Here is an 11,560-nt window from a genome sequence, read left to right on the forward strand (position 1 = left end):
TTTACTCTGTTTCTTGCGAAAAAAATTACGTGATACTTACCAGAAGCTTCCCTCTTCCCCACGTGAGATTTGGTGAGAATTTGGCTCGATCCCTACCCCTCCTAAACGCCTCACGTAATTAATGTATCTCCCCTGAGGTGTGTGGAAACCCGAGTGTTTAAGAAACACACCCAAGAATTCCGGTAGCGAGACGGAATTAATATGACGTGTTTCCGAGGAATAATGATAAAAGTAGACAAGGCATACTAAGCGGGTAATGAGAGAGAAAAACTGTCATAGCGTATTCATTAAATGCGATAAATATTTATAAATGCAAAAGGATGCGCGATTGGGATGGGAATCGGTAGGCATTAGTTCTCAGATCGGAATCGGCAAACTCGTTTTAAATGGGAAAATTTTAATTTTGCTCGTAAACTCTGCCTACGTTTAAAAAATGCTGTTGGCTGCATTTCCTGAACGCGGCATTGTTTTCCAAAAGAAGTACTTTTTATATCTGCCGCACGGGATTTCAAAATGTGATCCTGGGTTGGACTCATCAGGAGCATCGGTTCACAAAACCATAAAAACTAGCTTAAGTGTTAGAAAATAAATAAGGGTCATTCCACCTCAATTCTACAAACGTTTGTTCCTTACGATCACAGATTTTGATGAAAATTTCTGTGTATATATTGTGCCATCTCAAAGTTAATACTCCTAGGCCAAATAGGAAATAATCATTCACTCCTTGGAAACCTGGGAAGCAATATTTTCTTATTTGTTTAAAATATGGCTGAAGAGTTAATGACAATCAGAACGACGTTTTTCTCAATGGAGCGCTTTAAACGCTTTACGGACGCTACACCTAGCTTTCCTCGTCTTTTTAAAAGGACACTAACCTACTTGTTATAACCTTCGCTCAGCGGAGTGAGGACTGCGAGTAGTAGTATTATTATTATTGTTATCGCTTGCATCGAGCCCCCCATTTACTCACCCCAGAACTTTTAAACCTCCCCATCCCCTGTACACAATCCCAGCCAAACAACTCCCTTCCCATTGACCCCTCACACCCTCTCCAGCCCCTTTACGATGCAACTCGGTCTGCGTCGATGCGTTCTCCACAGAGGGAAACGCAAGCAGTCAGCCATCGGAGAATGAGGGACCCACCACCGACTGAGAGACGCACTTCGCTGAACCTGTTATCCTCTTCCCCTACTCGACCGTATTCCCCCTCCTCCGTCCTTTAATAGTGGTGAGGACAGGGTTATCACTACCCTGAGCCCTTTCCCATCCACTTTTGACACAGCGAGAACCGCGACAAAAGGGGACAATCCAGTCATTTCTTGCGCCGCGGAAGCTCTTCCGACGCAATATGTCGTCTCTATAATTAATTAAATAAGCTTGAGTGCCTGCGAATTAAAAGTAAAATATGTGAATTAAAGATGAAATCGACATAATTTTGACTTAATTTTTCCGTCCCAGCTGATCTCCTGCCGTCTCCATTTTCATTCAATGCCACTCTTACGACATGAATTTTCTCCTATAGTGCCATGCTCTCTTTTTGAGAATGATTAGCACAAGTACGATGCAATCTCACTCGTTGTTTTATTCACATTAATATCCATACTTTTCTTTTGGAGCTTGCTGAACTAAAGAACTGAAAGTTTCCTTTTTCCAACCTTACTTAAGTATAATTTGCGTAGTTGGAAACGAATATTTTATACTTCTGTGTTTAGAATTAGTTGTGAATGCGATTTTTTCTTAATAATACCAAACTTTTTATCATACATTTAAAAAATCCATGTTTTTTTATTGTACTCTCGACCAAATTTCTTAGTTTCCCATTTTCTTTCCTTAGAATGGGAAACTAAAACGTGGAAAGCTTATGGAATTATTCAATCTACATTTAAAAGTAATACGCAAAAACTTGGCGTTGTACAATGTGACTTTTAAGGAAGAATCTGGTGCTTTTCCGGCGATTTAACAGGATAAGGATCTCTCGGGCTCACTCACATACAGGTGAGAGTATTGTATCCTACGCTTTGGGGCCTGTGACATTCTTATTCCTCCGCAGATGATCGTCATAGAGAATCGTGACGAACCTCAAGACGTCGGATACCATGAATTCCCTCACCCGCATGAAAACTCGAGAGAACTTTATTCCGTTAATTCCCCAGTTTCTTACTCGTAGGTAAAATTGTTCGATGCCATTTTTAGCGCATAATGTGTCGTTGTCGAGTTGATAATATCTCAAGTTTGCCACGACATGGTTTTCAATTCTAAGGAGAGAAAATGGTAAACTAGGAAATCCTGTCGGAAGGGTAAAATCCTGTAAAAAAACATCTATTTGTTACATTTATGATATAAAAAGTATCACTGTGCGAGAACATGAGATTCGCATCTAATGTCAAACACGAAATTACATGATATTCATCTCCAATAACGCTCTCAACAACTTTTCAATCTCGATTATGGTATGATAAAGAGTATTTTTGTTTCCCTTCTAGCTCTTGCATCTGCTGGTTCGTATTCCTGAGGAGTATGATAAAATTTTAATTCCCCGTGGGCTATAAAAAAAACTTGGCCTTTCCACAGCGATTTCCTAATCGTAACCTCCTCCCATCCCCCTCACATTATCTCTTTTCCTCTCACACCATCCTCAAACATCGTCCACGGGTGACCATCCTCCTCCCCACCCCTTCCGTTCTCTCCTTGAACCAGGGTCGCGGAGAGGGGTGGTGGGGAGGTACCCTATACTAACTACCCTATGCTTCCGCAGCCTTCGTTTCAAGTCCCCCTACCCCCATACCATGGCGGAGTCTCCCTTTCACGCATCCCGATTTCTCACACTGCACCTCACCGCTCTCAAAACCTCCCGTCCATCCCCTTACCCATTCAGCACCTCACCCCACTTGGCAGCCTTGCACCCAGCGGGTCGCCGCGTCGACATCTCGAGGCGGTGCAACCACGACGGGCGGACTTCCCTCTCGTCGGTCGCGGGGGTTTTGCGAGATCAGGGGCCACGGCTATAGATTAGGCCGCATTAAAATGTCGGACTCGTTCCCTACCATGGGGGGATCGAGACTCCCCTCCTCCCCAAGATCGGACCCTGAGGGGGGGTTGTGAGAGAGGGAGAGGTCGCCCCATTATTATTATTTTCGTCCGACTGGTTTATACATCCCCCCCTCTCTCCATCGTATTTTTCCCCTTTCCCTTTGATGCAATACGAGGGGTCTAAGAAGAAGAAGTCGTCGGCAAACGCAAGGTTGCTCGAGAATCGGAGTGGAAAAAAAATTACTACGTGTTACGCCTTCGGAATTAAATGTCCGGCGACGAAAAATCACGCGACGAAAAAGTTGACATCCGAGTGTAAACAATATGGTAGATACTCAGCCGTGAAGTGAAATATGTATAGTTTAAAGTATACCGGGACTAGCCGCGGGGATAACTTTTATGGGAGTCACCCGCAATGCACAATCGTGCGAAAGATCCACAGAGAAAAAAATCATTCGCCTTGACCGGGATTCGAACCCGGATCTCGGTCAAGGCGAATGATTTTTTCTCTGTGGATCTTTCGCATGAAATATGTATGTTGAAATTTAATTGACCCTGGTAGTTGAATATTACTAAGTTAATTATTTGCCAACCTCGGTGGTGGCAGGTCGTCCCCTGCCACACCGAAACAAAGCTAAAACTTAAATAAGGAATCAAAACCTTGCTGGTAGGTGAAAAGTTTTTTTTTCTGTTGCAAGTCCCAGTAATCTGAAATTCAATAATATCTACAGTCATTGAAGCAAGTAAAATTACTGGGCATGGATGTGGAAGAGATAGAAGCTGTGTTAGAAAACGGGGAAGTGTGTTTTCAATATTACCGTAAGGTTGATTGAAACAGCTAGAAACAATACACAGCTGATCCCGAACCGAATCGTGGCTGATCTAGCTGACATTTCGAATGCCCTCTAATAAACTTTTCTAGTTAAACAAATCGTTGAAATCACAGTAGAATTGAGAAAATTAATCAGCAAGGAATGAATTTTTTCGTGATTAAATAAATAGTTAATCGCATTAACTTGGTAAATTGATGTTATGATGAAAAATACCAATAATTAGAAACATAAAAGATAGTAATGCCAATTTGTCTTGAAACTAGTAATGCGGTTACTAAATAGGGGAAAATTAGATGGCTGATACTTCGCAGTTTTTCATGATAGTGATTTTAATTTTGACATGCACATTGAGCTTCATCAAGGGTTATATCTACTTGGCTCTGTTCTATCAATGAGCACTCAAGAATCATATGCGTCACAGATGGGACGCTCCTGATTCATAAATCTTGGCTTCTTTCGAAGATGATTCAAAAGATTTTTTTTTCAGTTTGATTAGATCTGAAGTACACTGAATGAGTTATAGAAGATGAGGAAAGCAAAAGCCATGATCAATGAGGTGATTCACTCATTCTCTATCGGAATTTATCTCTAACGAATCTTCTTATTCTGATAATGGCATGTATGCTTCTGAAAGTCAATGTGTACCCTCCCATCACCATCAAATTACTCAGAATATTCCCGATTGATCATTAATTTGATCCTAATTCCTCGTATTTTACATCCAGTAGTAAGTCTAACTCTGGTAATATAACATGCATACTTCACAACCTACTGAATTGATATCGAAGTCTCGTTCGATATATTTTACGCAAGCTGCACATACATGCTAGTAAGCTGCTTACAGAGCTCACCACAAACTCACGGGGCGTCCATTAATTACGTGAGGTGATTTTGCCGATTTTCGGTTCTCCCCTCCCCCGTCAGTGAGATATCGAGAGATTTGGCTCGACCCCCTCCCTCTAATATCACGGGACATTGTTCAAAATGCGTATTTTCAGTTTAAATACTTAAATCTATGGTTAATTGCGTTGGATTTATTAAAAAAAAATACAATTCGTTTAATTATTTCTATTAAGATTAGTGATAGGCCGGCCGGCAAATGGTAGAGGAGAGAAAAAAAGCCAAGGCAGGACTACTTACAGACGACAACCATGAAAAAAGGGAAGAATATTTAAGAATTAATAGAAAGACAAACAAGACACTGAGGACCGCTAAAAGAAATTTTGTGAAAGATCAGTTAAAGAAAGCGGAAGAAGACAGAACAAATAACAATTCTAGAGAATTTTTCCGTTCGGTGAGATATTTCAAACAGGGTTTTAAACCTAGAACATTTGGGGTCAAAGGTAAAGATGGTAAAATTACCTGTAACCAAAAAGATATCCTTAATATATGGAAGGATTACTTTAGCAACCTCCTTAATGCGGGCAGGACCCCAGCAGAAGAAGAAGATGAATTATATATATATCCTCAAATACAGATCCAAGATCCATCTGAGGAGGAAGTATGCAACGTGATAAAAGCTCTAAAAAAACCACAAAGCTCCTGGAGAGGATGGTATACCAGCAGAATTCCTCAAGGCCGGGGAAAATGCTCTCTTAAGAAAGCTGCATGCACTAATAGTGAAAATATGGAACGAGGAAAAAATACCAAAAGAATGGAACCTCTCTATAATAGTCCCGCTGCATAAAAAAGGAGACAGGTTAGTATGCAGCAATTATCGGGGAATATCTTTAATAAACACGGCTTACAAAGTACTGTCCAAAATACTGTATAACAGAATACAGGAATACTCGGAAGAAATTATAGGAGAGCACCAGACAGGTTTTAGAAAACAAATGTCTACGATTGATCAAATTTTTATCATTAAACAAATCTTATCAAAGTATTGGGAGTTCAATAGAGATGCGCACCTCCTCTTTATTGATTTTAAGAAGGCGTACGACAGTATCAACAGAAACCAAATGTGGAAATATCTCAGGAGAATGGGAATCCCAAACAAACTAGTCAAACTGGCTCAGATATGTACAGAAAACTCAAGTTGCAAAGTACAGATAAATAATGAATTTTCAGAAGGTTTTGATGTAGTCACGGGGGTACGACAAGGAGATGCACTCTCACCATTGCTTTTTAACCTGTCATTAGAAAATGCACTTAAAGCCGTAAAGGAGCAACAACCGGGGATTGAAGTCGGCAAAAAGATAAATCTGCTAGCTTTTGCAGATGACGTGACCTTGTTGGCGGAGGATGCAAATGGGTTAAAAACTCTTGCAGAGTCTCTGATAAAAGAAACCAAAAAAGTAGGATTAGAAATTAGCGAAGAAAAAACAAAATACTTAATTGTTGGTCGACACGCAGAAAATATAGAAGCAGAGGCTTTAAAAGTCCAAAATTATACCTTTGAAAGGACAACAAACTTTAAATACTTAGGAGTAACCATAGAACAGGAAAATAAAGAGGAGGTAGAGATAAATGCAAGGTTACTTCTCGGGAACAACTGTTATTGGGCTCTTAAATCATTGCTAAAATGTAAACTTCTGTCAAGAAAAACTAAATCAAAACTGTACAAGACAATAATACAACCAGTAATACTCTACGGATCCGAAACCTGGACTTTAACAAAAAACCAGGAGAGGAAATTGATAGTTTTTGAAAATAAGATCCTCAGAACAATATATGGTCCTATTAATGAAGATGAAGTATGGAGGATCAGAACCAACAAAGAGCTCAGAGAATTATATACAGATCCGGATATAATAGCGCAAATAAAAAGCAGGAGATTAAGATGGGCCGGGCATGTAAAGAGGAGAAAAGATGAGTCCATGCTAAGAATGGTATCTGAAAATCAACCCCGAGGAAAACGTCCGCTTGGGCGACCCCGACTTAGATGGCAGGACCAAGTGAAAAGGGACTTAGGGAAGATGAGAGCAGATGCAGAATGGATGGCGGATAGAGATAGATGGCGACATGTTGTTGGTGAGGCCAAAAACCTCCTGAGGTTTGAGTGGCCACATAGGTAAGGTAAGATTAGTGAAGAATAGTATTTAAGATGACATATATCGCAATTTTACGATGATTCTTGCGAAAAAAAAAATTCTTTTCCTCTCTCCCACGTGAGATTGCGTGAGAATCGGCTTGACTACCTCCCCCCATAAACGCCTCACATAGTTAATGGATGACCCCTAAGGTATTCAATATTGGCTTAAGAGGGCACATAACTCCCTCTCGACCTGTATTTTTTTGGAGACGGATTACTCGCGTGAATATTATTCTACCATCTTGAAATTTTTAATAGTAAACAGATTAGCAGTTATGGAGTATGACTCCCGATGGAAGCGAGGCTTGGACGTTGACTGCAGCAGAGAAGTCAAGAGTGGAAGCTTTGGAAATGAAGATAAAATGAATCGATCGAGTAAGTAATGAGGAAGCGCTGAGAACAGTGATAGAAAAGAGAAAACACGTCCCGTCCCGTCTTCTAAAAACTTAAAAGACGGGGCAACTTTGTTGGCCACATTATCTCGTATGACGGCCTGGTGAAAAAATCGTAGAAGGGCAGGTGGAAGGGGAGAAGGGCAAGGGACGGCCCAGAGTGAGTTACAGAGGACAAAATATTTTAAATTCTGTGAAAAGTTCTACAGTAATCCATATTCGTAAGATTTTGTGAACAATGAAAGATGAATTTTAGCGTTAGTACGAAAAAGAGAAGAAAAAATTATTAATTTTATTAACCAAGAAGAGAAAATGTTATGAATTTTTCATCTCCTGCATCTACAAAAAATGTGTGATTAGCTGTGCTTATTGCTCTAGATTTGATTGAGTTAATACTAATTAGTACTTCATTCGTTCAGAGCCCTGACACGAAGGTTGGATTTGGATAGGTAAGAGTAGAAATCATCAGGGACTAAGCAACAGGGTTGCAATTTTTAAAAAGTTAGGTCAGGCGGGAGTACCAAAACGACTTCGATGTATTATATTTTTGTTGGGGTCACTGAACTCTGAACAAAGGAATGCTGATATTCTCTCCCCATGTGAAGCAAAGAAATTTTGCATCTGGCAATCTTTAGGACCTCTAGAATTGCGGAATAAATACATGGGGAATTAAAATTTTTATGCATGGGAATCGAGCAGCTTAGAAATTTCTTTTCTTCAGCTCATATACTTCGGATGAGATTGAAACTTGGAAGATATATTACTTGGGTCCAAGCCAAAATGTTTTGCACCTCAAAATGCAATTATTCTCTCAATAAAAGTTTGCGGTTTTTTCGCAATTATATACAATGCATAGAAGTCGTGTTTGGAGGGCTCTGACGACTTTCAGACCAGCTCTCGTGTGTGGCACCGAGCGACCAGCACTTCATTGTTTTTAGTGGTTGCATGATTACAAAGTCTGACAACCGTGCAACTAAGTGACATTAGTCTGCTAGAAGGCTTCAACATCTGAACTATTCGGATATTATCCAAGCGCGATATTCACGAGGCCACTATTAATTGTCCCCTAGTAAAACCTAAAACTACGAATTTAACATGTGGCTACGTGCATGATCGCCACCACGATCCCAAGGAGTGCTGCATGAATAATATTTCAGCAAATTGTATTTTTTCACCCTTGTGGATTCCGTAATTATTTTCACCAAGAACACAATGAGGCGAACATTTTTCATGGCCTGCGAGCGAATTTCTCGGCCATCCTTTCTGATGTATTTTTGACCCTGAACCGTGCGACGAGGTGGGGAGAGTGGGGTGAAGGGTGAATGAAGTAATGGGTCTACGCATGCGTGTAAGATTCATACGGTGCAACATCGTGCCTCTCAGTTGCGCAAAGATCCTCATTCCGGTGGAAAATACAATAGTATTCTCAAGGGCACTAGCATTGAAAAGATCTTTTAAAAAATATCATCGTATTAGGAGTGCAAATTAATTAATTAATCTCGTGCCGATGCATTAAGGCATGGCAATTTCCACATATTTTCTGCGCATTACTTACCTTAGTATAAGATAGACATGTAATTTTCCTCCCCTCTGGGATATATATTGTGTGGTAACCAGTTCGATATAGATCGCAATATTTGATGAATCTATTCAAGATTGTGTTTTTCCCCTTCGTACCACGCTGAATGGATGACAATATATGTATATACTCTGTCCTTGTTTCCGTGATAGCTTCCACTCACCTATGTCTTATCTTCATGCACAATTCACCTATTATGGCCATGGATAATATAGATAAGCATTGCAAAGTGAGTAAACATTGCCATAGCATTCATTATAAATAAAGATTTTCAACGCTATGTCATTGTTTACGATATCTTTAATTTGATAGGAATTATCTTTTACGAGTGTTGCCAGTAAAAAAAACTCCGAAAACTCACTCGTATGAAGTGTCTGCAAAGCCTAAAATGATGAAAGACGCGTGAAGTCAATTCTCAAACGACTTTTTAAAATATAAGAAAAACAATCGACTTTTCCAGGATTCGAGCCTGTAATCTTCTGGTCCCTAGGCATACGAGTTAACAGTCGCGCTAGATGACATCTGTTATAGTGAGGAAGAATGAAATCGTTTATACTTACACTGAAGCTGAGCGATTAATAATAATGATAACCGTAAAAAAAGTAACTCATACTGCCTTTGAAGACATAGGAATATTGTAAGAATGCATTGCCATCAGTATCTGACCTTTTACGAGAATTTGAAGCCAATCCGACAATGGAAAGTGGGTTGAAAATCAATTGCAAGATTCTATCGAAGAAGCAGACAAACAGACAAAGCAAGTTAAGAAAAAGCTTGTAAAAGCAATGCAATGGCGACGTGAGATTCAGCCATTCTTTCCCATTATTCCCTATGCCTACTCTAGAGGCTTCCTCGGGCTCCCTAATCCCAGCGACAGCGGCGCCTCCTTCCTTTGTCCTCCAACCTCCAGAGATACGGAGCGTAAAAAGTCCCTTACGAGCCCGGCCTCAAGAGTGTATCCCCTCGGGATGAATGAATATATTTACCGCTTCCTTCCAATAGAATTAAAATCATGAAAATGCCAAAATTTTTAAAGCTTTGATTATGTCAAAGATACATTGTGTGGGCTTGACCATTAAAATCTGTACAAATTATTGTTATTTTCAACAAATGATGCAAAATGCATGAAGTGGTATAAACTAAATACTATGAGATAATTTTGTGAACAATTCGCAGTAAACAATGCCTTTTTATCCTCGTCGCTATACAAAATACATAATAATGAATAATTTCATGTGGAACATAAGCTTTTTTAAACAATTTCAAGCAACGTTTCCACACCTTGTATGAATAGCCATTTTTAATTTGATATAGATTCCATTTGAATTTTTTTCAATTTCTATTTCTGTTGGGAATAGGTTAAATATTTTAGGATCGAAGTAAGTAAACCTCCTAAAATATTTAGGAATGGCCTAGGTTTTGTAGCATTCGATTGAAAGCAGAAAATCGTAGAACATTTGATTCGCAAGGCTTTCGGTACAATCGCTCAATCGACAAATCAATTGTACCTTTACAGTGAATTTCTACGCGGAGAACCTGGGTGAGCTACAAATCGTCCCACAGAATTTCAGCCGAACGCATACGATCACTATTCTCGGGCGTGTACCACTAATAATACTGCGGTGCGGAAAAAAGAGATTTAGCATAGTGACCTCGCCCCTCGACCAAAAAACAGCAGTTAGGTGCGCGGAATACAGTGTACGTTTCACACCCTACTTATCGGCAGTCTCGCCTTACCCCTGATGCACCACTGGGAATACCCTGAGAGTCGGAGCAACGGGGCAAAGACCCCTTTTTAAAGGTAATAGCGTTTCCAGTTCTCTTCTGGATCTGGCTCACAGAAACCTGCCCTCTCTTTGCTTCCCTGTCCCACCGTGGGAGACTTCTCATTCGCCGACTAGGTAACGCGACGGGATCCATGCCACAAACGAAGGGGGCAGTGAACCCCTACTACTGTATCTTTTACTCCCATTGATGCATAAGATACAATATGTAACATACGACGGAGGCCACTGATGAATAAAATATAGTACCGAAGAGAGTTTTATACGCTATGAAATCTCACGTATTTTGTGCCCATGCCCACATTCCGTTTGAGTGATACCCATTGAAGTGAGCGAAAGAGAACAAAAAATATAAAAAATCTCATACAAAGATAATTCTTGACGGTGAAATCAGATTTTTCACGTCATAGTCGCAGCAGCAGGTGATTTTGTGGGAGATTTAAAACGGGATTTATCGATGCAATCATTCATTGAGAAGGCGAGGAAAATTAAGCGACGGAATTTAACAAAGAAGAATGGAAATTGCGATTAGTAACATCGATGGTGAAAAAGTTACCAAGCTGGGGCAATCACCACAATTAACAGGATAAATAAAATCACACTAGCTAGCGAAGATACTGCTTTTCTTGCTCATTATGAATGCCGGGATAAAGGAAACTGGTATATCATGCACATTAGTAAAGAGAATTTAATTAAATCGTAATTGAACTTTTAAATTTAAATTTTAACTTTGAATAGCGCTGCAAGTTCCACTTTACAAAAGTTTCAGACACAGAGATCATATCATATTCATTCATGAAAAAATGTACAATTGATATTTACTGTGATTTTTAAAATATAACTGTGGAAAAAAAACCTTGTCTTGCAGTAACCTGGCGTGACTTCATGGAATCGACTTAACATAATGA

The sequence above is a fragment of the Ischnura elegans genome, chromosome 3 (assembly GCF_921293095.1).
Source record: "Ischnura elegans chromosome 3, ioIscEleg1.1, whole genome shotgun sequence".
Taxonomy (NCBI): domain Eukaryota; kingdom Metazoa; phylum Arthropoda; class Insecta; order Odonata; family Coenagrionidae; genus Ischnura; species Ischnura elegans.